Raw genomic sequence first — 24,896 nt, 5'->3', positions numbered from 1 at the left:
GGTAGGCGCCTTCTGTCAGCACCATGGTGGGTGGGGAGTGCCACAGGTACTTATTAGTGGGGACCTGGAATGCCAGACGCCCTGCAGTTCCCACGACAACCCACAAAAGAACCCCCCCCACACACATAACTTTAGAACATTCCACTGGGCATTCGCAGAGGTGAAAAGCCCATTCATAATTATCATCATCTAGAACCAAACTCCCTTTCTGAAATAAACACAGAGGATTTTTGCATGGTTTTAACATATACTGAATTGTCCAGGAATGCCACCGGAATGCAAGTCGAGGGGATACTGTACTGTATGTTTGGAACTTTACCAAGAGTGGTCCACCAGCTGGGAAAAAGCGTCAGCGTCACCTCTCCTGGTATTTGAGTCACCCACACAACACACCTGTATCTTGTGGGTATTTGTAGCTGTTACATTCTCAGTGATTCTATGTACAGGTTCAAGCATCTGACTCCTTCCTTCTGTTTTCTGTGTCGTCGTGCCCAAACAATTACATACTGCAATATGTGATATTGTATTATAATTAACTTTTCCTTTATTTCTCTTTCACAATACAGTTTAGGCATATTGATTTTTTTAAAATTTATGTATACAGGTATGTCATATTATCTATGAATTTTATTCAGGGTAATTAGGAGGCATTACAAATAATTGTTCTAATAAAAAGGGGCTCCATCCCAGATTGTGGGATGCAAGGGAAACTGCGGTGCCGAGGGAAATGGAGGGGTGAGTAGAATCAGGGTGGCTTCACATGATCAATCTCACAGAGTAAATTCAGTGGTCTTTTACAGATATTGACATGAAGTTCCTGAATGATGGGTACACGATGTGGTCAACCCATGGGGCTTAAGACAACTATTCAATTGGGGACCTTTGGGAAATTTCATCTCCACGATTAATTTAAATTATACTATACCTCGGCATTTTCCAGCACATAATGACAATAGGTAGAAGACCACACATCATCTGCAGGGCCCAGGGAAATGACAAATGGTTGAATATCTGGAGGCAGTGATATGTTTAGAAGAAGTCAAAGAACTAGGTGCCAGGCTTGGTCTGGGGAATATCTTCTTAATGCATGAGAAGATGAGTACACAGTATGTAATAAGTTAAAAAGGCAGGCCAGAAATACTTAGGGCTCCGAATCTGAGAGGGGCTGGTTATTTACTGGGAGCGGAAAGGTGGCCTAAATTCCCATAGGCATGCCCGTCACTTCCAAATAGGGATGAAGGGTTAAAAAAAAAGTGTCCTTCAATCAAGAGGGGATAGCTAACTGATTCATGTGTCCTCCCCATCTCAGGATGCCTGGGGACTGGGAAAAAAGGAACGGCACAGCCTGCTGGCTTGGATGCTAATGGGAGGCCTGGAAACAGGGCTTTCTGAGCCTGGCTCTTCCACTAACCCTCACAACTCTATTACCTCTCCTCTTGGTTTCCTCATCAAAAAAAAAAAAAAAAAGAAGAAGAAAACACAATAGAACACTTTAGATTCCACCACTGTACATTCTTCTGTTGTTTTCATGTTCTTCCAGAAACATTTGTATGTGTGTGTGTGTGTATTTTTTTTTTCTGTTTTTAATTTTAAAATGTCAGGTCGAAGCAGCCATAGGGATTAACAAGCAGATTGACTCTCTAATGAGTTACTGCATCCCTTCCCAGAAGGAAGTAGAGGAACCTGGCTCACTTGGGCTCTGAAGAAACATCCAGATGTAGGACATGCATCTAGGAATGAGTTTACAAGTCTCTCTGCAGAGCTGACTCAGCCAAGGGGCCAACAGGGCCCTTCCACTCACCCCCAATCCCAGGATTAAAGTGAAGTACATGCACCCAGCAGTCACTCCCACCCTAAGGACACATCAGTTCATCCCTGAGATGCCACAGCTGCAGCAGGGAAGGCTTCTTGGTTTAGGAGTTAAGCAGGGCTAGGACTAGGGTGAGGGAGGAGTGACACTTGCCTCGGCACAAAACTTAAGGAGGTGCCAAGAAAGACTTACTAATCAAGATAAATTATATCATAATGCAATATTTTTAAAAAAACAAATTGGAAAACCAAGGCATGTGCTATCATACTGGAATCAGGGCCAAGATTAGGGCAAGGCCAAGGAGGCGAGGTCATGTGAGGGTCTGTGATGTTAGCATAGTCCCACATCCCAAGGACCTAGCCACCCCTTACTGTCAATAGCATCTCTGAAGAAATACCACACAGAACCACAGTCTCTGGTCCCAAACTTGGCATTCAGAATTGTTTAGATTTTTTTTTTTTTTTTGCGGTATGCGGGCCTCTCACTGTTGTGGCCTCTCCCTTTGAGGAGCACAGGCTCCGGATGCGCAGGCTCAGCGGCCATGGCTCACGGGCCCAGCCGCTCCGCGGCAGGTGGGATCTTCCCGGACCGGGGCACAAACCCGTGTCCCCTGCATTGGCAGGCGGACTCTCAACCACTGTGCCACCAGGGAAGCCCTAGATTTTTTTTAAAAGGTAATGTAGAGCACATCCAGTAGATTACATAATCCCCACAGCAGGGTCTAGGAGCAGCACCCCCAAACACATTAACATTTCTGCAGCCAGATCTATGAATATTCACACTCTGCCGACTAAAGAGACCGCCAGTGGCCTCATGTTCATCCAGGTCAGGCTTTGCCATTACACGAGTTAAAGAAAAGCCTTTTGGTTTTAGAATGTTTTGAATTTTGAAACTGCAGATAAAAGAGTGTGGGCCTGAATAGCATTACCTTACATCTCTTAAAGAAAAAAGGCAGCAGATTGGACCCAAAACTTTTGTTATAAACTTGTACGGAAAAGAGAGCTGCAACGGTCCTCAGCAGTGATCACCCAGAGGAAGGCGATTTCTAAGTCAATCAAGCCCAGAGCAGACTTAAAGCATTTCCCACCAGCCAACCAACCAACTGACATTGTTAAATACTGTCTGTGTGTAAAAGCCTGTACAGAGTCCTGGGCTGTACTGAGACATACTAGACACCGGTCTGGCCCTCAAGAGCTGAAAAGTTAGAGGAGACTGGAAGGTGACCATAAATCATTGAATATTGGAAACTGAAAGGAGCTAATCCACACCCACACTTTAAAAATGATGAAACCGAAGTTCAGAGAGGGTGAAGGCCTTGCACATGTTAGAAACAGGAAGTGAGTGGCACAGAGAGATCAGACTCAGGTGTGCTAACTGCTCTTCACTGCTCTCTGCATAAAAGCACATAATAATGGCCAATTTAGTGAGGAAATGAAGAGTTGTAAAAGATTCCAGCGGAAGTGGTTTTGGTCAAACACACCTTTGCAGCAAAGATGGGTTCCGACTTCTCCAAGGACTGTAATTTGGGGAGGCAGCAAAGCAGGGGAGGGACCTCCTGGCAGGGAAATAATGAGGTATGGGGCGGGGCGGGCAGGTGCATGGCAGGTGAGTTGGGCATGTGGATTAGGCTCTGGTGAAGGGCACAGAACGAGCTGTTAGAAAAAGCAGGTAAAGGCAATGCATAGAGAGCTTAAATGCCAGAGTGAAGAACTTACAATTATGTCCTAAGGCCGCATTTCCAAATCATTTGAGTTCTGCCTTCATTACTTCTGGCTGCCCGCTACCCTCGTAGGAAGAGGCAGAGTATGGCTATTTAAATGAGCCCACTCTGGGGTCAGATTCTTTCCATCTGAGTCCGGGGCTCTGATGCCAACTGTGTGACCTTGGACAAGCTGCTTAACCTCTCTTTGCCTCGGTTTACTCATTTGTAAAATAGAAATAATACAAGTACCTCCCTTGTAAGAGTTACATGAAAGAGTGTTTACTGTCCTGAAAACAGTACCTGGCATTCATTATAAGTATTCAATAAATGTTAGTTGTTGTTAACCTTTTAATTTATGTTAAATTTGTAGTTATATATGTACTGTAGCCTTATTCTAAGCTATAATATCCATGAAATCCTGGGCTTCTTGTGACAGCTATGGTTTTCATGATACATAAGAAGAGGTTCCATCAAAAGTCTTAACTAAGGCACTGAATACAACAGGTAGGACACTCCCAAGCTGGTAAGAGGGCCTCCAAAAGAACCACCCAGGAAATCTGATATCTGACCTTGCAACTGAGAGGACAGGGTGGACTGGCATCTGACTATACCTGAGACACACAAGGTGTGAGACACAAGCTGGCCATCTGCTGTGGGCGGAGCCAAGGGAGCCGGCTGAGCTGGGGGATGGGCCTGCATTCCCAGGTTCACTGCGCCAGAGGATGTGTGATTGTCTCCTTGGGCTAAAGTGAGCCACATGCAAGTGAGGGCTGGCAAGAGATCAGAGCAGGTCTCGTCCAACAGGGCCACTCGGACAGACAGAAGGACCTTAGCCGGAAGAGGCTGGAGGTGAATCGCGGATTTTAGGTGCTGAGGAGAGAACAGTGATCTAGAATAGAGGATAATTTGCTCTTTTCAAGACAACCAGAAGTAAATGGTCCCAGCAAATGCGGGGGAAGAGTCTCTGAGAAACCCATGAACGTGGCCACAAGAAGAGACTCAGCATTAAGTACCTGCCAAGCCCAGGAAGCTGGGAGCTGGCAGACAACAGTGGTGGCCAAGCAAGCCCTTTCCTGTCCCTCCCAGCCCAGTGACAAAGGACTGGATGTGTTAAGTACTGAATTGAGACCGTTTGTGACTTAAAGTGACCACAGGACCTTCTACCGCCTAAGAATGACCCAGAAAGTTATGGGGCCTGATTGAGTTTTCCTCCCAGGGCAGGGAAACAACTAATCCCACTGAATCAACATAAAGGTCCAGCAGGAGACAAAATTAAGTCGTGTTAATGAGTTAAGTCATCCCTATGAGTCATGTATCTTTACACTCATTAGAAACATAGCTGTTAAAATGAAATGTTTGTCCCTTTACCAACTAAAATCATCTCTCAATATTCCCAGTGGTATGGCAACCACCATTAGAAATCACTGCTAGGGCTCCCCTGGTGGCACAGTGGTTGAGAGTCCGCCTGCCGATGCAGGGGACACGGGTTCGTGCCCCGGTCCGGGAAGATCCCACATGCCGCGGAGCGGCTGGGCCCGTGAGCCATGCCCGCTGAGCCTGCGCGTCCGGAGCCTGTGCTCCGCAACGGGAGAGGCCACAACAGTGAGAGGCCCGCGTACTGCAAAAAAAAAGAAAAAAGAAAAAAAGAAATCACTGCTATAGGGCAATAAGGAACTCAGGAAAAAAGCAAGGCAGGTAGGGACAGAAAAGATTGGTTTGGTGGGTTCAATGGGAACTCATTTGCTCCCCAACCTTGAATAAATATGATGAAATTAAAGCAGAAGACATACCAATGGAGAATGGACTCCTTGGACAAATGGCTTGTGCAAAGGGAAATCAAGGTGGCCCAATTTCACAAAGCTGTGACTCCCTGAGTTCCTAGGCTGAGCTCATTGTATGATCTTGCTCTTTTAAGTGGAGCTAGGGCAGCAGAGGAAGATACGTTCTCATTGACTCTGAGTCATTCGGAAAGCATCAGCCAAAGTCCTCCGGTCCTGGAGCCCTGGAGGATCCTGGACTGAACCAGGCCCTGGCATCTGCCAAATATAAGTGCAGACTGTAAGACATACACCAATGCACGACTTCCCTCCTGCCTTCACTTGGGGAAAGCAGGACGGAGGGGGGTGAAGTTTAAGTTTTAAGACAAGATACAAGGGGTGCACCTCATCATTTAGGAGATGGCGTGTATAAGGGTGAACAGACACCACCTCTCGGCTACCCCATTTAAACAAACGAGGAATGATCCAACCTAGTCCCACTTCCCAAGAAGGGACTTGCTCCAACTGTGACTTAGTCCCCTAACTTCCAGTGTGGCTTCTTTCTCCTTCAACCCCACCTCTGCTCTCCCAGCTGTGAATTCCTACAACTCCAGACCAGCTGAGTTATCGTTTGAGAAAAAACCAAATTATCCAGATTCTACTAGATGACCCAAGCATGATTGCTGGAGGAGGTGTTAGAGAATATCTCTTCCAACATTCTCATTTTACAGACAAGGAAACGAACTCATGTCACATGAGCTGAGACAAGAACCAAACAAAGTCCCCTGACCCCAGCACAACACTCCATTATGCACCGTCATGATAACTCTCAAAGGAGGTCAGCTCCCCTCCCGCAGGCCACCACCTCAATCTTCATTCCTCTTCCACAAACACCTCAAAGTGGTAGGAAAGCCCCAGAGTTAACTTGCCTGGAACAAACAAGGATAAAAGAGATGAGGACCATCCCGATGAACCAGCCGGTCACCTTTGAATGGAGTAATCAGCAGCCACAAGTACTTTCTCAGAAGAACAGGATGGTCCAATGCTTACTGTACTTTGCAGAGTATACCTGGGACCTAGAGTCATAATCAGGGTCTCCACAGCTGGACCATAATGACGGGCAGGGGAAGGCCCAGAAACTAGGTTGGAGGATGAGGCCTGGAGTCAAGAATCTGCTAAGACAAACTACTATGACTAGTGGAAGGAGGGTGACGGCAAAATGCTGCCCAGACAGCCTATCAGGCAAGAGAAAAATTTGGCATCCAGCTGAAATGGGGTTTATGAGATACATCCCTATGCCAAGCAGAAGTCTGGTCCTCTTATAGTAAATCCCAGGCCATCTGGTCTGCTTCCCCAGTGCAGGGTACCAACCTCTCTCTTCCCAAACATTCCTCAGGATATTGTTTTTCAAAGGAGAATCTCAATTTTCATCTCCTTTTAACTAGCTGTGTTTAATCCACACCAGCTCTCCTTCCTATACTTTAACTAACACCACCTCCACTTTACTTCCTCCCCAGCATTTGTTCCACCATGCAATCCAAGGCTATTGAACACAGTGGCATCAGACAGATCTCAGCATCAGACAGATCTCAAATCCCAATTTGGACTCTTGCTAGCTGTGTGACGTGGGCAGTGACTTTATCCTTTATCAAGTGCTTAGCCCAATGCCTGGCATATAGTAAGTATTCAATAAACAGTGGCTGTCGTCATTATTATTGCTATGTTCACTGAAGCCAGCTGAAGCTCCCTGTGTGGAATTAAATCCCAGAGGGCTGAAATGGGCTGTCCAAGGTCACACAAGTGAGTCAGGGAAGGATACTGGATTTCCTAATTCCAGAAGCCTTCGCCAACCATCAGCTCCTGCACAAACAACATCATTGCCCAACAACCTAGAAATCTGGGTCTCTGATCATATCCAAGTACCACAGCTGATGATTTAATAGGTACTCACCATGCGCTAGAAACTGGGCAGGCTATATGAAAGCTTTAAGGCATCTACAGATCAGCATAGGAAGATCATCTCCTTGTTTGTGGCAGGCAAATACACAATTACAAAACAAAAGTCTGGGGCCGCTGCTTATACTGCCCACTGGTGACAATATTTCTCGTCTATATTTGTTTTCAGAAGGTAGATGAAAGTAAGACCACTGCCCTGGCTGCCTTATTCCTGGCTTTAGAAAGGCTTTTTCGATCAGGAATTGGGGGGGGGGGGGTTCCTAGGGACTGAAGACTAAATGGGGTCTGGCCAAGGACAGCTATGAAAAAGAAGATGGGGGCTGGCAGTGGTCCCCACCGTTGCTCCGAAGAACTCCAGAACTCCAGAAAAGAATCCTCTCTTTGTGGCCCTTCAATCTCCTTCTTGGCTGGCATCCCTAGCTCGGGGCTGGTGTCAAGGCCTTAGGAAAACTCAGGGTAAGTGACCTTTCTGATGAAAACGGACCGTTCCAGAAACTCACGTGACAGGAGTGCCTCTTAAAAACTGAAAGGAAACAACAAATGAATGAACCAGCTAGAAGGCCTTCGTCATTCAAGTCCAACTACGAAAGCAATCAGAAATGGCTAATCCAGTGTGTCCTGAATGCAGGGCTTCTGACGTGGAAAGGAATGACAGAAACAGCCCTCTCCAATTTCGCCCCCGGTTTATTAGATCTCCCTATGGTAAGTTAGGATTTGACAATGCAAGTCTTGCTTTGTTTTAACTGCCATGCTTCCAGAGGGAGCAGCAAAAAGGAGCAATCTGAGGACCCAAGTCCTGCCCATGTAGACTGTCTGCCCTAATTCCAAGGATGCTGTCCCTTCTATAATACCAGCCACAATGAGAGCCAAGAGCCCTGAAAGGATATCAAACTCCCTGTCGGGGAGCAAGCAGAGTAAAGAACAATGGGAAGCTGGATGTTCAGAAACAGGAATTGGCAATGACTTTGGTTACTCCTCAAGTTGCCAGACTTGATGGTGACTGACCCCAAAGGCAGAAGCACCAACATCTGGGAAGGGTGGAAAGTTACCTTTCAGAACCATCCTCTAAGGGATCAGGGGGCCAATATCACTCACTCTGTGACCTCGACCCCACCAAATCTATACATAAAGGAACTGATGTTAAAATGAACATTGAGGACAGCCTTAGGGTGAAGGAGAGTGGGAGTTCACACCTGCAGGATGGATGTGAGCAAAGGGAAGGGAGCAGATTCTCTTTTTCATCTGGGAATGGGATAGAGAATGGGATAGATTCCTTATTCAGCCTCAGTTCTATCTATGGCTGTGAGCTGCAGGGGTGAAAAACCCTTCCTTTTCCTTGAATCACAGCAGCATGGCACATCCCACAGCTCAAAGTCTGAGGCAAATGTACATTTGAAATCAAACACATAGGTACCTAAATTCTATCAGTGTACCTTTATCTCATGATGAAAAAGTGTAACCAGTGGAGCTCCTCCGGTACTTCATGGTAAACATTCTTAAATCCCAGGAAAGGAAAACTTCCCCAACACAAACATTCACACACACCACAGCCAGTGTGCTAACTCTTAGTGTGACTCAGTTTCCCTCCATGGAAGCCATAGTCAAAAGTACCACCTCCCAGCCCTTCCCCAGACCAGCTTAGACTTTACTTTTCAAATACAAAGCCTCTGATTTCTGAGAGGTGGTGGTGGAGGAAGCATAAGACCTGGTCAGTAAGGCTGAGTTTCTTCTTGCTCAGAGAATCAGCATCCTTTCCGACATTCCCTCCTTAGCCAGGTGTTGCCACAAAGGGAGCTGAGAGTTTGACAAGTCAGAAATTATCCACACCTTAAAAGGAATGTTCCTGGAACAAAAAATTAAAAAATGACCCAAACCACCTTGTCTGTAAATTGGGGGTGGGGGAGGAGGGCGGAGGAAAGTAAAGAGATACAAATTTGAAAACAGTCAGGCTGTGCCAGGGTTAGATTTCCCTTCCCTCAAGGACAGCCAGATCTGATACGGCTGCTGATAAGGCCAAGCGGCTTCACTTTACTGCCCTTACCCAGGTCTCAATTTATAACATCAGCGTCCCCAACATCATCAGAGACCCTTCTGAGAGCTTGGAGGGTGACTGTCACTGACATCCAGGCTGGACACCATCTACCAGAAAAAAACCCTACTAGGAAGTAACTTGAAGGTATCCAGAGAGCAGAGGCAGACAGAAAAGCACTTGCTGCACACAAGTGCCTTTCTGATTAAAAACTACACTTTTAAAACCAACACTGAGCTTTCCCTATCACAAATGCTGTAATGTAGCCCTTTCCTGCAAAATGACACCTTTCCCTTTAGAAACAGTATGTGAATCTGATACAAGTGAAATTAAACACAGTATAAGGCTCCCTAACTCATTTAACATCTTTCATTCAAGAACCCAAGGCACTTAAGTCACTTTATAAATGTAAAAATTCATGCCTCATCACTTTAAAACGGGGAGTTGGAGGGAGTATCATTTTCCCATCTATGGTCAGTACATTTGAGTAACAGTCCATGGAAAAGCCCCTCTCTCACCACTGGAGGTGGGGAGGTCAGGCCTCTATATCATTATTCTCAGCTTGGAATAGCTTGGGGATTAACCCAAAGGAGAACTGAGCCATAATCAACCCTGCCCAACCCGACCCTGAGCCAACCCAACCCTGCCCTTTCCTTTCTAGGGGAAGGGTCCTAGAAGTGGGGCTCGTGGTGCTCTCTGGTCTAGCACCTGCATCTGACTTCAGCCACAAGGTCCAGGGCCATATAGAGCTATAGCTCAGGGGACTTCATTTTTTCCTGTTATCCTTTACTGCTCCCTCCCTCCTGTACCTTTAAGTGACCAAAGTCAACACTAAATCAGCTTGTAATTTCCCTCCAAGGACGAGATAAATAAGTTGGCCCACTCTCTACCGTCTCCCCAGTTACTCAACTCTGTCCCCAAATATAAAGCCTAGGGGAGAAAGGCCAAGCCTCATCTCAGCCCACCCCTCCATGCCTCTAGAGTGTCCTGGGAGGCCCACCCCTGGCCCAACCACTCACAGAATTAGTTCAGTCACAGGAGCAGACAGGAGAGTCACCCAGCAGTCCAGCACCCCCCCATCCCTCCAATCCAGTGCCTTCTGTCTCCACAGGCAAGCAGATGTAGCACTGCCTTGCAACCAGGGGGAAAACCTGACTCTCAAAGGGCTGTCTCTTCTAAGAGGAAGAAAGGCAATGGGCAGTCCTGCCACAGAATGGAAGCCGGTGGTCACATGCAAGCCAGCTCAGAGCTGGAGGCACCTTGCTCTTGGAGACACAAGGTCGGGGAGTGGGGACCTGGAAACTGGCCCATTTGTTTTCTAGAGAGAAAGACACTGTCTCCCCCATCCCTGCCCCGCGAAGGCTATTCAGCCCTCCCCTTGACCCCTCTTCCTGCTTACAGCAAAGAGAAAAACCCAGGCCCCCTGATGACCCAAGTCTGAAGGCCAGAATAACAGCTCCTTTGCTACTGGGTGCGAGAACGCAGGAGAATTGGTAAGCTGAGCCCCCAAGGTTATGCTGGCACAGCTCCCCAGTGTCCTGCTCTTTTCCTCCTGGGAGGGCTCGAAGTGGCATCAGAACAACCTGCTACCCTAAGCTCTGTACCTGAGGCAACCAAACAAACATACCCCCCAAGGAAACTGTGGAGAAAGAGGGAGACATAGCCCAGGGAAGGAAGGGAAGGGGATCAGTTTCTGACTGGGCATAGAAAGAGGGAAAGGAAGACACCTGGGAAAGAGGCCAATATCGCCTTCCCCTTGCTATAACTGTCCCCATCCCAGCCCCGCATCTCCCACAGAGGACCGGAGATCAGGGTGGGGAGATGGAGAGCTGGCAGCCAGGGGGCTGGGAAGGGGAGGACGCCTAGGTGTGCAGTCCACCATCACCTAGTTTTCCTATGCACCCTGGAGAGAGGGTTCATCTTGGCACGGTTCCCTCCCCTTCAGAAAAGTCCTCAGCCTCAAACTCAGGAGGGTCCGTGGTTCCCACTCCCAAGCCTCTCTAGCTTCCACCCAGCCTGACGCCCCTTCCGCTCCCCCGAGGCGGCCTCGGGGATGCTCTCCGCCCGAAGGAAGAGGGGATGTCAACCTTCCGCTGCCGGAGATCCCCGGCTGACCCCTTCCCCTCGCATCTCCCCATGCCCCCTTTGTTTCAGGCGGTGAAAGTTGCCAGCGCGCACCCCTTCCCCAACACGCCCCCCTGTGCGCCCATCCCCCTCAGGGAATCCAAGCCCGGGCGCACCATCTAATGTGAGGCTCGCTCTCGAGCCGGGGCACCGCTTCGAAACCGAAAGCAAAGAGGAAGCGGGATCCGGCAGCGCCCCCAGCCCGGTCGCCTGGTCGCCGGGTCTTCCCCATCACCGCACCATCGCCCGCGCCCCCCCGCACTCGGCGCTGCCCGCCCCGCGCGGCCACCTCTCCCGGCGGCGGAAAGGCCTCTCTGCGGGCATCCGGGGCACCTACCGGTGCGGGGCCGGGGCCGGGGCCGCGAGCAGGGGCAGGGCAGGGCCGGCCGCCTGCCGGGCGCAGGTGCGGCCGGGAGCGCTGTCTCCCCTGCTCGCTCCCGCTCCTCCTCCCGCGCCGGTGCTCGGGGCGCTCTCCTGCGCCTCCTGCTCCCCGCCCCCAAGCCCGGCGCTCGGGCTCCCCCCTCGCCGAGTTGCCGGCCCTGCCTCCCCCACGCCGCCGGTCCTCCCGCGCGGCGCCTAGTCCCGTATTGTGTGTCGGCGGCCGCCGCGGCGGTGCCGGGGTCAGGGGGCTGTGGCCGCCGCTGCCCGGGCGGAACGGAGCCGGCGGCGGTAGCGGCGGCGGCGGCGGCGGCGGCACTCACCCATAGTACGGATGCGGTGCAAACTGCACATGCTCGCGTCTGACAAGCGCTCTGCCTCCGGCCCCGCTTAACTCCTTGCTCGCCCGCTCCCCCGCTCTCCCGCCAGGTCCGCTGCCTGGCCGACCGCACCGCCTCGCGCCGCCGTGAGTCGGCCGCGCCCCGGGCGCCTGGAAGCGCGCCCTCGATCCGGGCCGCGGCGCAGGTGGCTGCAGTGCAGAGCTCCTCGGCCCTCCCAGCTCCTGCCACCGCGCCTGCGTTTGAGGTGTCTGCAGGAGCCCCGAGGAGAGCACCAGCCGGGACCCCCCAGCTCCCAGCTTGTAGGAGTTGTGTGGACTGTGTGTACAACGTCCACTGTGGCTATCCTATAGGTTCTAGCTACCTGAGGGCCACGGTCAACATGGTATTGCAGACCCACTATACGCCAGCATAATGTTCCGTGCCGTCCATTCATTGAAACAGGCCTGCAAGATGAGTTTTATTATCCCCATTTTCAAGATGGAAAAACTGAGCCCTGTGGAAGTTAAGGAATCTACCTAAGGCACAGCCTGAACGTCTAAGGCCCACAGTTTGGTTTATACCACAAAGACTAAACATAAGGTGTTCCTTCTGAAGTCAATCTCGATTCTTCTATTGGAAGGTGGAAAATAATGGATGTCATCTAGAAAGCCTGGAGATTTTGGTATGTGGAACTGTGGGAAATCAGTGCCAGAGGGCCCTGCCTTGAGACAGGGCGGGTCCTGGGTCCTGCAGAAAGGCTGCGCAGGGAGTAGGAAGGCAATGCAACCCCAGTCCCTACACCAAGCCTGGGTTTGGCACTGGGCTTTCCAGCCAAGAGGGAAGGACATTTTTACAATTTCTAATGTCCCCTGAAGGTATCTTTTTGTAAATAATCCGTCCAGGGATTATTATGCTCTTTTCTAATTCTCACACAGACCCTATGTGTGCCAAGGCCTGATCTGTGAGGTCTGATGGCTGCTTCCCTCCTAGCCTGCACCCCCTTTTGTCACATGCCACAGTGACAGAGAGCTCTCAGAGGTCCAAGGCAGCACAGAGTCTTCTAAGAAAAGGAACCTGAGGTCCATCCAGCTGGCCTTGCCCCACTCTGGATGAGAAGCCGAGCTGCTGTCCTCCAGTCCGAACCTAATCTGATCCTAAGTCTTGGGTTTCTCAAACCCGCAGAGGAAGTGCACAGCCATGTGGTGCCAGGGGCAAGAGCTCTTGGCTTCTCTGAGTTAGTTTCCTCCTCTAAGAGGGAGATAATATTGCCTACTTCATAAGTATATTGTGATGACCCAATAACAATGTATGTAGAGTCCTCAGTACAGCAGGCCTTCAATAACAGGAAGGTGTTTTCTGCTGGGGGTAAAGCAGGGATGGGGAGAAGCGGTCAGAGCTACAGTGAAGCACGTGGGCTGTCCTAGAACACTGTCAGAGAGCCAGGAGACAGCCCCCTCCCAGAAACACCTTGGCAAGAAGAGGCTTCAGTAAGTCTGGCAGCAAAGCCCACCTGCTGAAGAGGGACCTCCTTGGCGCCCCCTTGCCTCGGAGGACCAGTTCTGCTCTGGTTCTCAATCTGTGGCTGGCCACTGATCCTGCTCCCTCTGGCTCCGGGAGGCAGCATTGCTCAGAGGAAAGCACAGCGGGCTGTTAAGGCAGAAGATCTGAATTTGCGATGACTTATCCATTAGGTACTTTGCAGTGCCTAGCACCCATAATATTTTGGGGGCCAACAAAATTGTTTGAATTTCTTTTAAAATCAGAGGCAAAAAATAAACTTTGAGGTCACAGAAAATGTTTTCCTATATAATTTAGTATAGAAGCCATAGTATATATAAGCCAAGGTGCCAGTTACAGAGTCTGAAGAAGGAAGAGTTGGGAACTAAGGCATAAGACTTGGCATCAGTCACTGTCTCCTGTATCCAGCTCTCCTATGGACTTAACTCCATCATCTGGGTCTTCCTCATTCCCCAATTAGGAATCATTTCTTCCTAATAAAAATTTATATAATGACTTACAATGGACATATCTTCTCTCTTTGGGTAAGGCAGCTATTTTTAATCCCCATTCTATAAATGAGGAAATCAAGGCTCAGAGAGATTATATGGTTTGGTCAAGGTTATACTGCTAGTAAAGGCGGAATGCAGTTCAAACTTAGGTCCTTCTGGCACCCCATCCACGGTCCTTTCCATCTGCACCTAAAGATTTCAAATGAGATCAGGTGTGTACAGGACAGAGCTGTCTGTTGCAGAAGCAGACCTAAAAGTAGCATCTGTAGCAGCGAGTGAGACCCCTGGCTTTTCACCCAAAGAATGATGAGACAAACGTGGTGTTCTGGGAATGGTTTGGGGCGGGGTGGCCCTGGGTGAAGGTAAGCACCATGATAGTGGTTCCAGTGATTCAAGTATAGATTCAAGGTGGGGGGCCATGGGGCCAACCAAGCCCCACTGCACTAACACATGCCAAAGGATGCCAGCCCTTTGATTTCTTGTCTTATCAGAGCAACTTGGGTCTGAGTTCAGACTCCACATCCTAGCCAGATGTCTTAAGGCAGTTTATTTAAGCTTTCTGAGCCTATTTCCTCATCTGCAAAACGGAAATGGCAACAAAACTCAGCCTCATGGCTGTTGCAAGCATTAATGAGATGATGTGTGTTAGGACCATAGCATAGTGCCAGGAACACATACGTAGTTTGAATTCCCTGCCACCACAGGCAATTAATGGTCTTTCTCTTCACATTTCTCTCCTACCACTAGGCAGGGAAAAAGACAGTCTTTCAAGTGTCTTTGTGTTTCTAAAGTGCCTTGAATATGTTAGGTTCTTAACCATATTTTCTGAAAGACAAGAACTTTTCTGCCCTTCTACAAAGCAAACCATCCATAAAGCAGTAGCTCTTGTCCACCGTAAGTAGTTTTCTCAATGACTTTCAAGGAGAACCAGAAAAACACTTCTGTATGCTCGTTAGAGAGGACGGGTTCTTTGGGGGTTGCCCTCTGACTACAAGTCAGGAGAGATGTTGCTCCAGAGGGTGATTTCAGTGGAGGGACTGGGCCAGCAGCCAGAGCAGGAAGGACCAGGAAGGAGGGAGCTGGAGCATGGAAGTTGGAGGCTGAGAGAGAACTATGTATAGTCTGTCCCAGATGCTGTGATAAGAAAGAGAGGAGTGAGGTAGGGGCCAAGGAAGCATTGAAGTCAAAGGCAATCTTGAGCTTGGGATTATTTGGACCAGCTTAACAGGAAAATAAGTTGGGTGAGAAAGAACTGGGGGAACCCCCAGGGAACCAGTCCTCCATAACAGGCATACAGAAATCTTTCTGTTCCCTTTGAAACAGAAGGGAAAGAAACTTTCCCATGAAAGTCATCATGAAAACTACTTACGGTAGACAAGAGCTTCTGCTTTATAGATGGTGGGCTTAGTAGAAGGGCAGAAAAGTTCTTGTCTTCCAGAAGATATGGGCATGGTCTTGGCAGTAAGAGAGGAGGTCAAGGTAATCTGCTGGAGTTTGAAAATGGAGTCAGGGAGGAATCTCTTTGAAAAAGCCTTTTCTTGAAATAGGAAGGAAAAAGGCATAAAGAGGCTAAGGACTATGAACTTGTACCATTTAGGATTCTTTGGTTGCAAGCAACAGAAACTGACTTTAGCTATCTTAAGTCGAAAAGGAATTTATTGGCAGGCTATGATCAGGTGGCTCACAGATTTGGAGGGAATGCGGACAGAACAGACTTGAAAAGGCTAGGATCAGGACAGCTTTGGGAGTCCAAGGAATGGGAAGTAACTGAGAGTCTCCTCAGGGCTTTGCTGCCGGAACAAAGGGGCTTCAATCTTTTTATCACTTCTGCTCAAGTGTAAGCATCAAATTTGCCTAAGTTCAGTCATGCATCCACCTCTTGGCCAGGGAAGGGCCAGCAGGATACCCGGATGTAAGCTCTATCAGCACCCCACATCACAACTGAGAGGTAAGACAGAGAAATCAAAGTGCTGTTACCGTTACCCAAAGGAAAGGAGAGGTTGCTAGGCACCCCTGGAAAAGGGAATGTCCATGGTATGGGGGAAGCAAGTAGCACCGGAAATGTACACCTGACTCTGGACCCCGTAACGTTCTCAGCTAAGAGAAAAGGTGAAGGGGGAAGCACAGAAGCCTTCAGAAAGTAGCAGGAAGCTCTGAAAAGTACTGGGACAGGAAGGCCTAGACTGCAGATGAAAATCACTGCTCGTGCTGGGGTGGGTATAGAGCTAGAGACAGGCCAACGTTTTAGGGACTTTGTACAGCTGCGAGCTGTGCCCAGGAATGGATGAGCACTGATAGGGAAGCAGGTGCAATAGGTTATTAAGGATGTCCTTGAATGTTTATTAAATGCCTCTGAGGGGTGGAAAGTGGTACCAGTGGAGGGGACGAGGCATCAGGCCCCAGGGAAATGGTCCAGTTGACTGCAGGTTTATCAGAAGGTTTGCTACCCACATGTCCATGTTGGAAAGGGGTGCGTACTTTCACAGAGCTCTCAAAATAATGTATGTTCCTACTTTAGGGATATTTAAAAGTCATGTCCTCTCTCTTTTTTTCAGTCATTAAAAGAAAACGCAGTGGATAAGAACTATGCAATATTCATGAACACCTCGAGCCTGAAAATGAGGAACTCACCATTCTGTGATAATATGAATTCATCCATAAAGCGTCACGACATTAACGTGTGTGCAGTAAGGTAGCCTGGAAAATGAGCGCAGGTTCATGAGACTAGCAGTAAATTAAGGGGGGAGGGGGAGGCCAGTGCTAAAAGAAATCAAAGTGGAAATATGAGCGTGCATTGGAACTACACTGCTTCACAGTTGTAAGTGTGAGTGTAACTGTGAAGGTTGTACATTTGGGGAGGGCTAGAGTTGATTATGAAACTTGGGAATCATGAGGAGAGCCATCCTCATCCCCAGCTGCTCACATTTCCGACTCAGCAGTCGGCCCAGGTGCTGGGCAAATTTGAAAGAATTTCTGCCCTGGAGATTAGAAACCAAACTCCAAGCTAGTCACCTCCCCTCCGTGCCTCCCTTTGCTTAGTCGTCTGAGGGGGGACAAAGGAGTATTGTTAAGGCGAGCCTGGTTATGAGAAGGCTTTGCAACTAAAAGCTTTTATGCTGCTATCTAAGCCCTTCTGCCTGGGGGACACTGTGTGCCTATCCCAACTTCACTATATCAGTTCAAAGAGAAATTTCATCTGACGCAGTGATTGCAGAAGGATATCTTAGGACTCAGCAACATTAATAGGTTAAGAAATTCTATCACCACATCTCATCCAAGACCCAATTCCTGGCCCTCCTGAGATGGGTTAGAGTGGGAGAATCTTGCTTTTTGTAGATGTGAGTAAAAAGAGTTGTCCCATAGGAGCTGGCTGAGAAGCAGCCCAGCTTGGGAGGGGGGAATCGGGGTAGCTGGGGCGGTGGTATTGGGATTGTGTCACCGAGGGTAGGATAAAATCTGTTTCAATTCTTTTTACCCCCTTTGTCCTAGCCCTTCTAGGAGAACTCTGCCACCTTCAGGAAAGGTTGTGTAAGCCTGAGAGGCTGATGATCTCAGGGACTCCATCTTGTCTGGGGAATTAGTTCAGGTGAGGTGTCCTATTAGTCTTAGATGTTAACTGATTAAGAAGTTATACATTTAATGTCTTCTCTTCTCTAGTACTGTGCTTTTGTGAGGGCTGGAATCCTGACTTCAAGGACATTGTTAATCAATTTCACAACCTTAATGTACCATGCACTGTGCTAAGGATTAGGGTCATAGTGGTGAAAAGACTGAGACCTAAGCATATGGATATGGGAACATATGGGACAACAGTCCCTAACTCGGTATTACCCGAGGTTCCTAGTGACTTAAATTTTGTACCTCCTGTGGAAGGGCGTGGGATTATTTGTGTTCTCAGATGGAGCTGTTTCCATGCCAAGCTTTATCTCTACCACACTTGATTTGTAAAGTAAACTCTCAGGCACTGGCTCAAAATTGACTAGTATTTACAAATTTATACACTTCTTTCTGTCAAGAGACTCTTTACCCTTCTTTCTTGTCCACGGCCTAGGTCAAGGGTTTGCTTTCTCTTGTGCCCTTCAGCAAGTACAGACTTGGGAAGGGGTATTGCCATCTTTAGTGGATTTTTCCGTATCTGTGAGCAGTAATGTCAGGTATGGATCTGTGATCTCCCCAGGGAACACAGCAGAGGGGTACAGGGACGGAGAAGGAACAATAGTGGGGTTCCCGATGGAAAACAGAAGACCACAGAGGGGATAAGTGCTTTGTTCTGGACCTGCATGTCTGTTCAGAGTGCACAGGCTAATAAGGGAACTGGTTGCTCGAGTCCTCATCTTGACCTGGTAAGTGCCCTTGTGGGCAGTTGTATGACGGGAGATTAACACTACACCGTATCCTGGAGCTTTTACTATTTAAGTCCAAATTCATGTAGTAGGAAGACATTGGGCCCGGTGGGTCCCACCCCCGTCCTAACTGAACGGAGCTGGATGATGGCCTGAAACTCTAAGAATGTCAAAGGGAGGTTCATGAGGGTCTCTGGTGCTGCAGTCCAGGAGTATGGATAAATGTGGGTGAGTGTGGAGGAGTGAGAAGGCGTACAGGGAAGGAACAGGGGCTCCAGACTTCCTCCCTGAAATCATCCACCATGCTGCTCCCACCCAGAACCTCACAAAGTCAAGCCCCTGGACTACACCCAACTAGCTTCACATTCCTTCTTTCCTCAAGTGGAGACCACGGCTGAATACGACATTTCCCTTGCAAGATGTAAAATGGGCCTGGATTAGAACTAGGCCTAACTTAACTCTGTCCCCAGACTTGTGTATGTTCCTTCAAGACCTGGCTAACTTCCAGACCACAAGAACATAGTGTATAATAGGGATCCAGTAATGCTGTCGTGGTCATAGCTTAATTGCTCTGAAGAGGTAACAGGATCCAGGCAATATCAAAGGCATGTGAGTCCCCTCTGATCTCTGCATTGGTCAGCTCGCCCCCTTGCCAAATCCCTGCCCAGGATCTTCACCAGTTGGAGACAGTGAGTTGGCATTAAACTTGAAAGATGGGAAGTTATGAGGGCAAATTCTGGTTCTCTGACTGGCAGATTGTGGCTTTATTGAGTTAGTTGTCAACTTCTCTGAATCTCAGTTTTCTACTTTACTGACGAGATCAATATTTTAAAAACATTTTAATAGCTTTATTAGAAAAATGATTCATACTCCTTATAAAACATTCACATAATATAAAAAGAACAAAGCAAACACTAAAAACATTACGCCAAACTTGTACACCCAAAGATAATCATTGTTAATATTTGGCAGAAAAAGGCTTCTACCCATATTTACATACATATAGTTTTATACATATAGTTTTATATAAAGTCAATTATATTATACATACTTTTCTAGAAATTGTATCACTTGACATTAAGTAATGAATAGTTTTCCATGTCAATAAAAATAATTCTTCAACGTAAATTTCAATGGCTACACAGTATTTTATTTTCTAGATGAATTTTAATAACTTATTTACTAGGTTCCAACTGAGAGACATTTAGGTTATATCTTTTTTTCTTTACTTTGTTATTATTGCTGCTATAAATATTTGGGGCAACACGGTCTTTTCCAGCATCCTTCTCCTAACAAGAAAAATATTGAATGATGTAGCTCAAGGAAGGACACAAGAATCATAAAACTCCGTCAGTGAGAACAGGACTGTGGAGTGGAGGAAAAGGTCCTAGAAAATTTTTAGTGATCTTTACCTCCATAATGGTTTCCAATCTTATGTACATTACTACATATGTACATTACTATTCCACTGGCTTGAGTGGCAAGTATATTTAGGGAAATTTCTCATTCCAAATATTCCAGTTGATTTATTTCTTTTTCTAAAATTTAATAATTAATTTGGTTGCACCGGGTCTTAGTTGCGGCAGACGGGCTCCTTAGTTGGGGCACGCGAACTCTTAGTTGTGGCATGCACGTGGGATCTATTTCCCTGACCAGGGATCGAACCCGGGCCCCCTGCATTGGGAGCGCAGAGTCTCAACAACTGCACCACCAGGGAAGTCCCCACCAATGAATTTATTTCAACACTAAGATTTTGCTTCCCAAAAGAATCATGTTCTTCCTAAGAGTGTCTTTGTTCCAGAGATCCTGGGCCCACGTAGGCACAACCCCCTGTGCCCTGTAGGGAAATTCCTGCTTGCAGGTTCAGGCAATTCCAGATGCCATCCGAATGTTTATCCAGTGGCCAATGGGACAATGCATAGTGTTTGGAAGGAGCAGGAGTCACGTATCACTCCCAGAGCAATGCCTGTTGGTTTCCCATCCTAGGAATCGGTGTGTTCTGCTCCATCGCTTACCTCCCTTCTTATGTACAAGACCTGTCTGTAGGCTCTACCTGATTCCTTTGGGTGGACCCAACTCTGTAAGAAGAAAAGGACCAGTGTTCCCTCTTCTGGACCTGAACCAGGAAATTGAGAACCTAGAAATGTGGATATTCCTTTTCAGAAAGGTGCACTGTCCACAGGACCTCTCTGAAAACTCCAAAGCTCACTTCTACATGAGGGAAGCCCCCAATAGGTGGATTCCCTCAGTGCTCTGAGTCAAGCAGTCTGGTTCCAGCTCCGTGTCCCATCTGTGGCGGAGTAAAGATGACGGAGTATCTGTGGCGGAGTAAAGATGATTCTCAACGCTCAGCTTGGACTTTGTGCAGAAGAGACTCTTCCTGTGCCCTCCTCTTATGGCACAGCTGGGTGAGAGAGACCTGGAAAAAGTGCCAAGCTGATGGTCTGTGCATGCTGGAGCCAGGCAGCTGGGAAAAAGGAGAATGTTTTTTCCATCTGTCCCTACTTCACCTTAGTCTTTTAATACCACTAAATTCTCCTATCCCCTTCCCTGAAACTATGTAAAATTGAACAGGGACAAAGGATACAGAGTTTAAAGTCTCCACTTTAGGCAGAGCTTAAAGCTTCGTGAATCACCACTTTTCAAAGTGACCAAAGCCTGCAGCGGTCCGAGGAGAAGGGAGCAGATCTAGCCCTAGGTGTGGCTGGGAGCAAGAATGCTGGGTCTCAGGGTCCTTTAGGAAAATAAGTCACGCCGACCACTAGATGGCGCTGAGCAATAGCCTCCGACGTCCTGGCGGGTCCTGGGTCACACCCAGGACTCTGAGACGGAAAACAGGTTTGTCATCTGGACTAAACCCCCTTCACAAAAAGGAGTTGGCAACAAGAGCTTCCAGTAGGATATGAGCCCTGACGCTTCTGGTAAAAACCCCCAGCCTGAGCACAACGACTAGAAGCACAAGGAAGCAAAGGTCTGATTGATCAAAGGAGACCTACTGTTTGTTTGTTTTTTGTGGTTCGCGGGCCTCTCACTGTTGTGGCCTCTCCCGTTGCAGAGCACAGGCTCCAGACGCGCAGGCTCAGCGGCCATGGCTCACGGGCCCAGCCACTCCACGGCATGTGGGATCCTCCCGGACCGGGGCATGAACCCGTGTCCCCTGCATCGGCAGGCGGACTCTCAACCACTGCGCCACCAGGGAAGCCTGAGACCAACTGTTTTCATCCTAAACCACCAGGTGTGGAGCAAGGGCTGCAACGGCTATGCCTTCTCATTCATTCAGGTATTGCACATCTTCCCTACTCTGTGAATGCTGGGGTGCTTGCTGGCCCGGTATTACAGCCACCCTGGAAGGCGCCCTGCAGGGGAGCGCGGTATCCCTGAAGCAGAGGGAACTCCAAGCCCTGCCCCACCCCGGTTCATAGGCCTCTTCCAGTCAGCAGAAGCAGCTGCTGAGAGGGGAAGCCAAGGGACTCCCCAGGCTGCTATAGCACCTGCACCTACTTGGAGCTGGTCTCTGCCCAGCCCCTCCCGCCCCCTGATGGCAGCTGCTGTTGTTTTCATCTGTGATGAAAACTAATGGAGAAATAAGACAGCTGGTTTCAAACCATGATGTTGCAAGTTCTAAAACGATCTAGAATCCCAGTTAGATGACTGGATTTACCAGGTTCTCATTCCCTGAGCTCCATCAGCTCCCAACTCAGCTTCCCTTTCTCCCACCCTGCCATCTCTTTTCCCCCCTCTCAGCCCCTATCCTGCCCAGCCCCCGTCCGCCTGGCTCTCTCTTGCTTGGGGAGCCCACAGCTGCACTGGACAGATCATTTTGCATGGATATATGTTCTCATTACATCAGCTGTACCCTGTGTTCCCCTCTGGGGCTATTGCTGCTCTCTGAGAAGATCACTGGAGTGTTGGAATATGATGTATGACAAACCAGTCAATCAATACCAGGCACCCTACCGGTCCTAAGGAGCAGGGAAATACAGAGCCCTGAGCCTGAATGCATGTTTTTAATAAGTGTCCCCAGGATTTCGTGATGGGGAATCACTGCCTACCTTCTCACTGGAATCCTTCTCCTTCAGGCCCTCCTTCCACCTAATCCTCTTAGTAGTTAGTTTCCAGGTCCCTAGTCTTTGCAAATCTTCCTAGTCCTTTACCCCTTTATACCTTCATGTTCCCTCCTCATTTAACAACACTTACTAGGTGCCTATCATATGCCATGCACAGGGGCAGACCTTTATCTCCACCCCTCAGGGCAGATAAGAATCCTGCTCCGTTTTCCAAATGCAGAACCCCTCCACTCCCCATCCTCCTCCTGGTTCTCTTTGGCTCCAGAGCCCACAGCTGCCCTGGACGAATCATTTGTGGGGATACAGGTGGTAATTGCATCGGTTCTTCCCTGTGTTCCCCACTGGGAAGAGCCTGGATTCAATGGCAGGTATGTCTGCTTCTGAAGCCTGTGCCCTGTGTTCATCCGTCACACTTGCCACAGTCTTCTCCTCACACAGTGCCGGGAAAATAGGAAGTGCTCCATAAATACTTGTTAGTGAGTAGCTGAATGAATAAATGAAAGAAGGATCCACAACGTTAGGATACACCCACCCAATACACACACACACACATAGACACACACACACACAGAATTCTGCCTCTGGGCCTTCTCGTTTCCTTCCTATCCTGCACCTCTCTGCAAGTCCCATCACTGCCCTCCCAGCCCCACTTGGATGATAACTGAGCCTCTGTGACCCAGCCCATGGTTTCTCTGGCTGCTCCCAGAGATTCAGCAGTAGAAATAGCCTCCCGAAAGCTACCAAGCTCTGCCCCTGCTCCTGAGGCAGAAGGCTGGACCAGGACTTAGGGCTCCTGAGAATCTGAGGCCCCTCCCCCCTCTCCTCTTTGCTCTCCTTCTTTCCCTTTGCTCTCCTTCCAACAGCAACTGAGAACCAGGCCCTGAAGGCAGAAGAAGGGTTGCTTTGATTTGGGAGGGTTTCCATGAGGCAGGATGGATCTCTGGAGCCCAGAGCTCTGCTCAGAGAAAACAAGTGGGTTTAGGAAGTGAGGTCTCTAGAAGGCCCAGGACATGGGGAGGATGAACCGTCAAACATTTCACCAGCTCTCCTAGAGTTATTGCTGTCTCTCAAGCTATCCTGCTTAACTATTGCAATCCTGCAACAAAGAGAATTCTCTGGGAGCAGATACCATCACTGGACCTAGTAAAGGAGATACTGAGAGGTCCTGTAGGAGAGTATCTGGTAAACATTAGGCCTCCAGCAAATATCTGTTCAAAGAATGCATAACAAAGCTACCATTTATACAGCACTTGCTAAGTGTCAGTCACGTACTATCTCATTGAACCCTCTCAACAAGCCTAAGATGCGAGAATTATTATCACCATTTTACAAACGAAAAATTAACTCATGGGGCTTCCCTGGTGGCGCAGTGGTTGAGAGTCCGCCTGCCGATGCAGGGGACACGGGTTCGTGCCCCGGTCTGGGAAGATCCCACATGCCGCAGAGCGGCTGGGCCCGTGAGCCGTGGCCGCTGAGCCTGCACGTCCAGAGCCTGTGCTCCGCAACGGGAGAGGCCACAACACTGATAGGCCCGCGTACTGAAAAAAAAAAAAAAAAAAATTAGAAAGCTTAAGCAACCATCCCAAGGTTACATCAGCACATATGTGGGAAAGCTGGGGCTTGAACTGTGGCCTGGCCGGTTCCAAGGTCCCCATTCCTTCCTTTAGTGCTGTCCGGGGAACCAGGCACAGACTAGGATGCTGTTATATTGACTCTGGAGGAATTTCTTTTTTAACTATTTCAGTCTAAACGGTATGGTGTATGGATATAAATGGACTCTCCTCTCACTCCTAGAGTGGTTAGTTAGCACCTGAAGTGCTCTAATCAGGAATCTGCACTCTAGAGGGTGGTTACATAAACACTTCAAACGCCATCAAAATGTACACTAGTGGGCTGGATGTGCTTGAAGGATGCTAGAAATAATCTTTCACTGGTGAAATGAGTGGCTTTCAAAATATGGAAGTAGCCAGCAAGATGATGATGAATGATGTGTGAGAACCAGACCAGGCCAACTCCCCAACTCCCTGGAAGCAGGTTGTGGGACTTTTGGTGCCTGCTTGCTGATAAATGTTTGTACATTTGGCAGACTTTGGCCTTGGCCATGTTTAATGCCCCACCTGTAGGAGGTAATGGAAAGGGGACAAGAGGCCTCCACTCACCTCTCATCTCCAGTGGCTGGAAATATAAGAACCGACAATTGCCAAAGGGCCAAATGAGTTCAGATCTGTTCACAACAAGTGCCTATCCAGGCCTGATGCTCTTCTCGGAAGAGTAAGAGGAGGCCCTCAGTTTCCGTGGCCCAACTGAGCCTTCGACTCCGGGCACATGATGACTTTCTCCCCTTCTCGGTGCTTTCAGGCCACTTGTAGTAATAAGCTAACATCAAAAAGAAACGAGCTTT

General features: G+C 48.6%; 1 protein-coding gene across 2 annotated transcripts in view; it reads right to left on the bottom strand.

The window, feature by feature from the left end:
* Positions 1 to 12,284, bottom strand: part of TMEM229B (transmembrane protein 229B) — a 40,361-nt gene extending 28,077 nt beyond the window's left edge. Inside the window, exon 1 of one of the 2 annotated variants that reach the window (XM_067028308.1) lies at positions 12,080 to 12,284. The gene's annotated coding sequence lies outside the window, so the exon portion shown is untranslated. The remainder of the gene's footprint in view (positions 1 to 12,079) is intronic. The other variant, XM_067028309.1, reaches the window with a different exon arrangement.
* Positions 12,285 to 24,896: the final 12,612 nt, after the last annotated feature.

This window comes from Kogia breviceps, chromosome 3 (genome assembly GCF_026419965.1).
Source record: "Kogia breviceps isolate mKogBre1 chromosome 3, mKogBre1 haplotype 1, whole genome shotgun sequence".
Lineage (NCBI taxonomy): Eukaryota > Metazoa > Chordata > Mammalia > Artiodactyla > Physeteridae > Kogia > Kogia breviceps.
The sequence above is the reverse complement of the archived record's forward strand: the minus strand, read 5'-3'. Positions and strand labels throughout refer to the sequence as shown.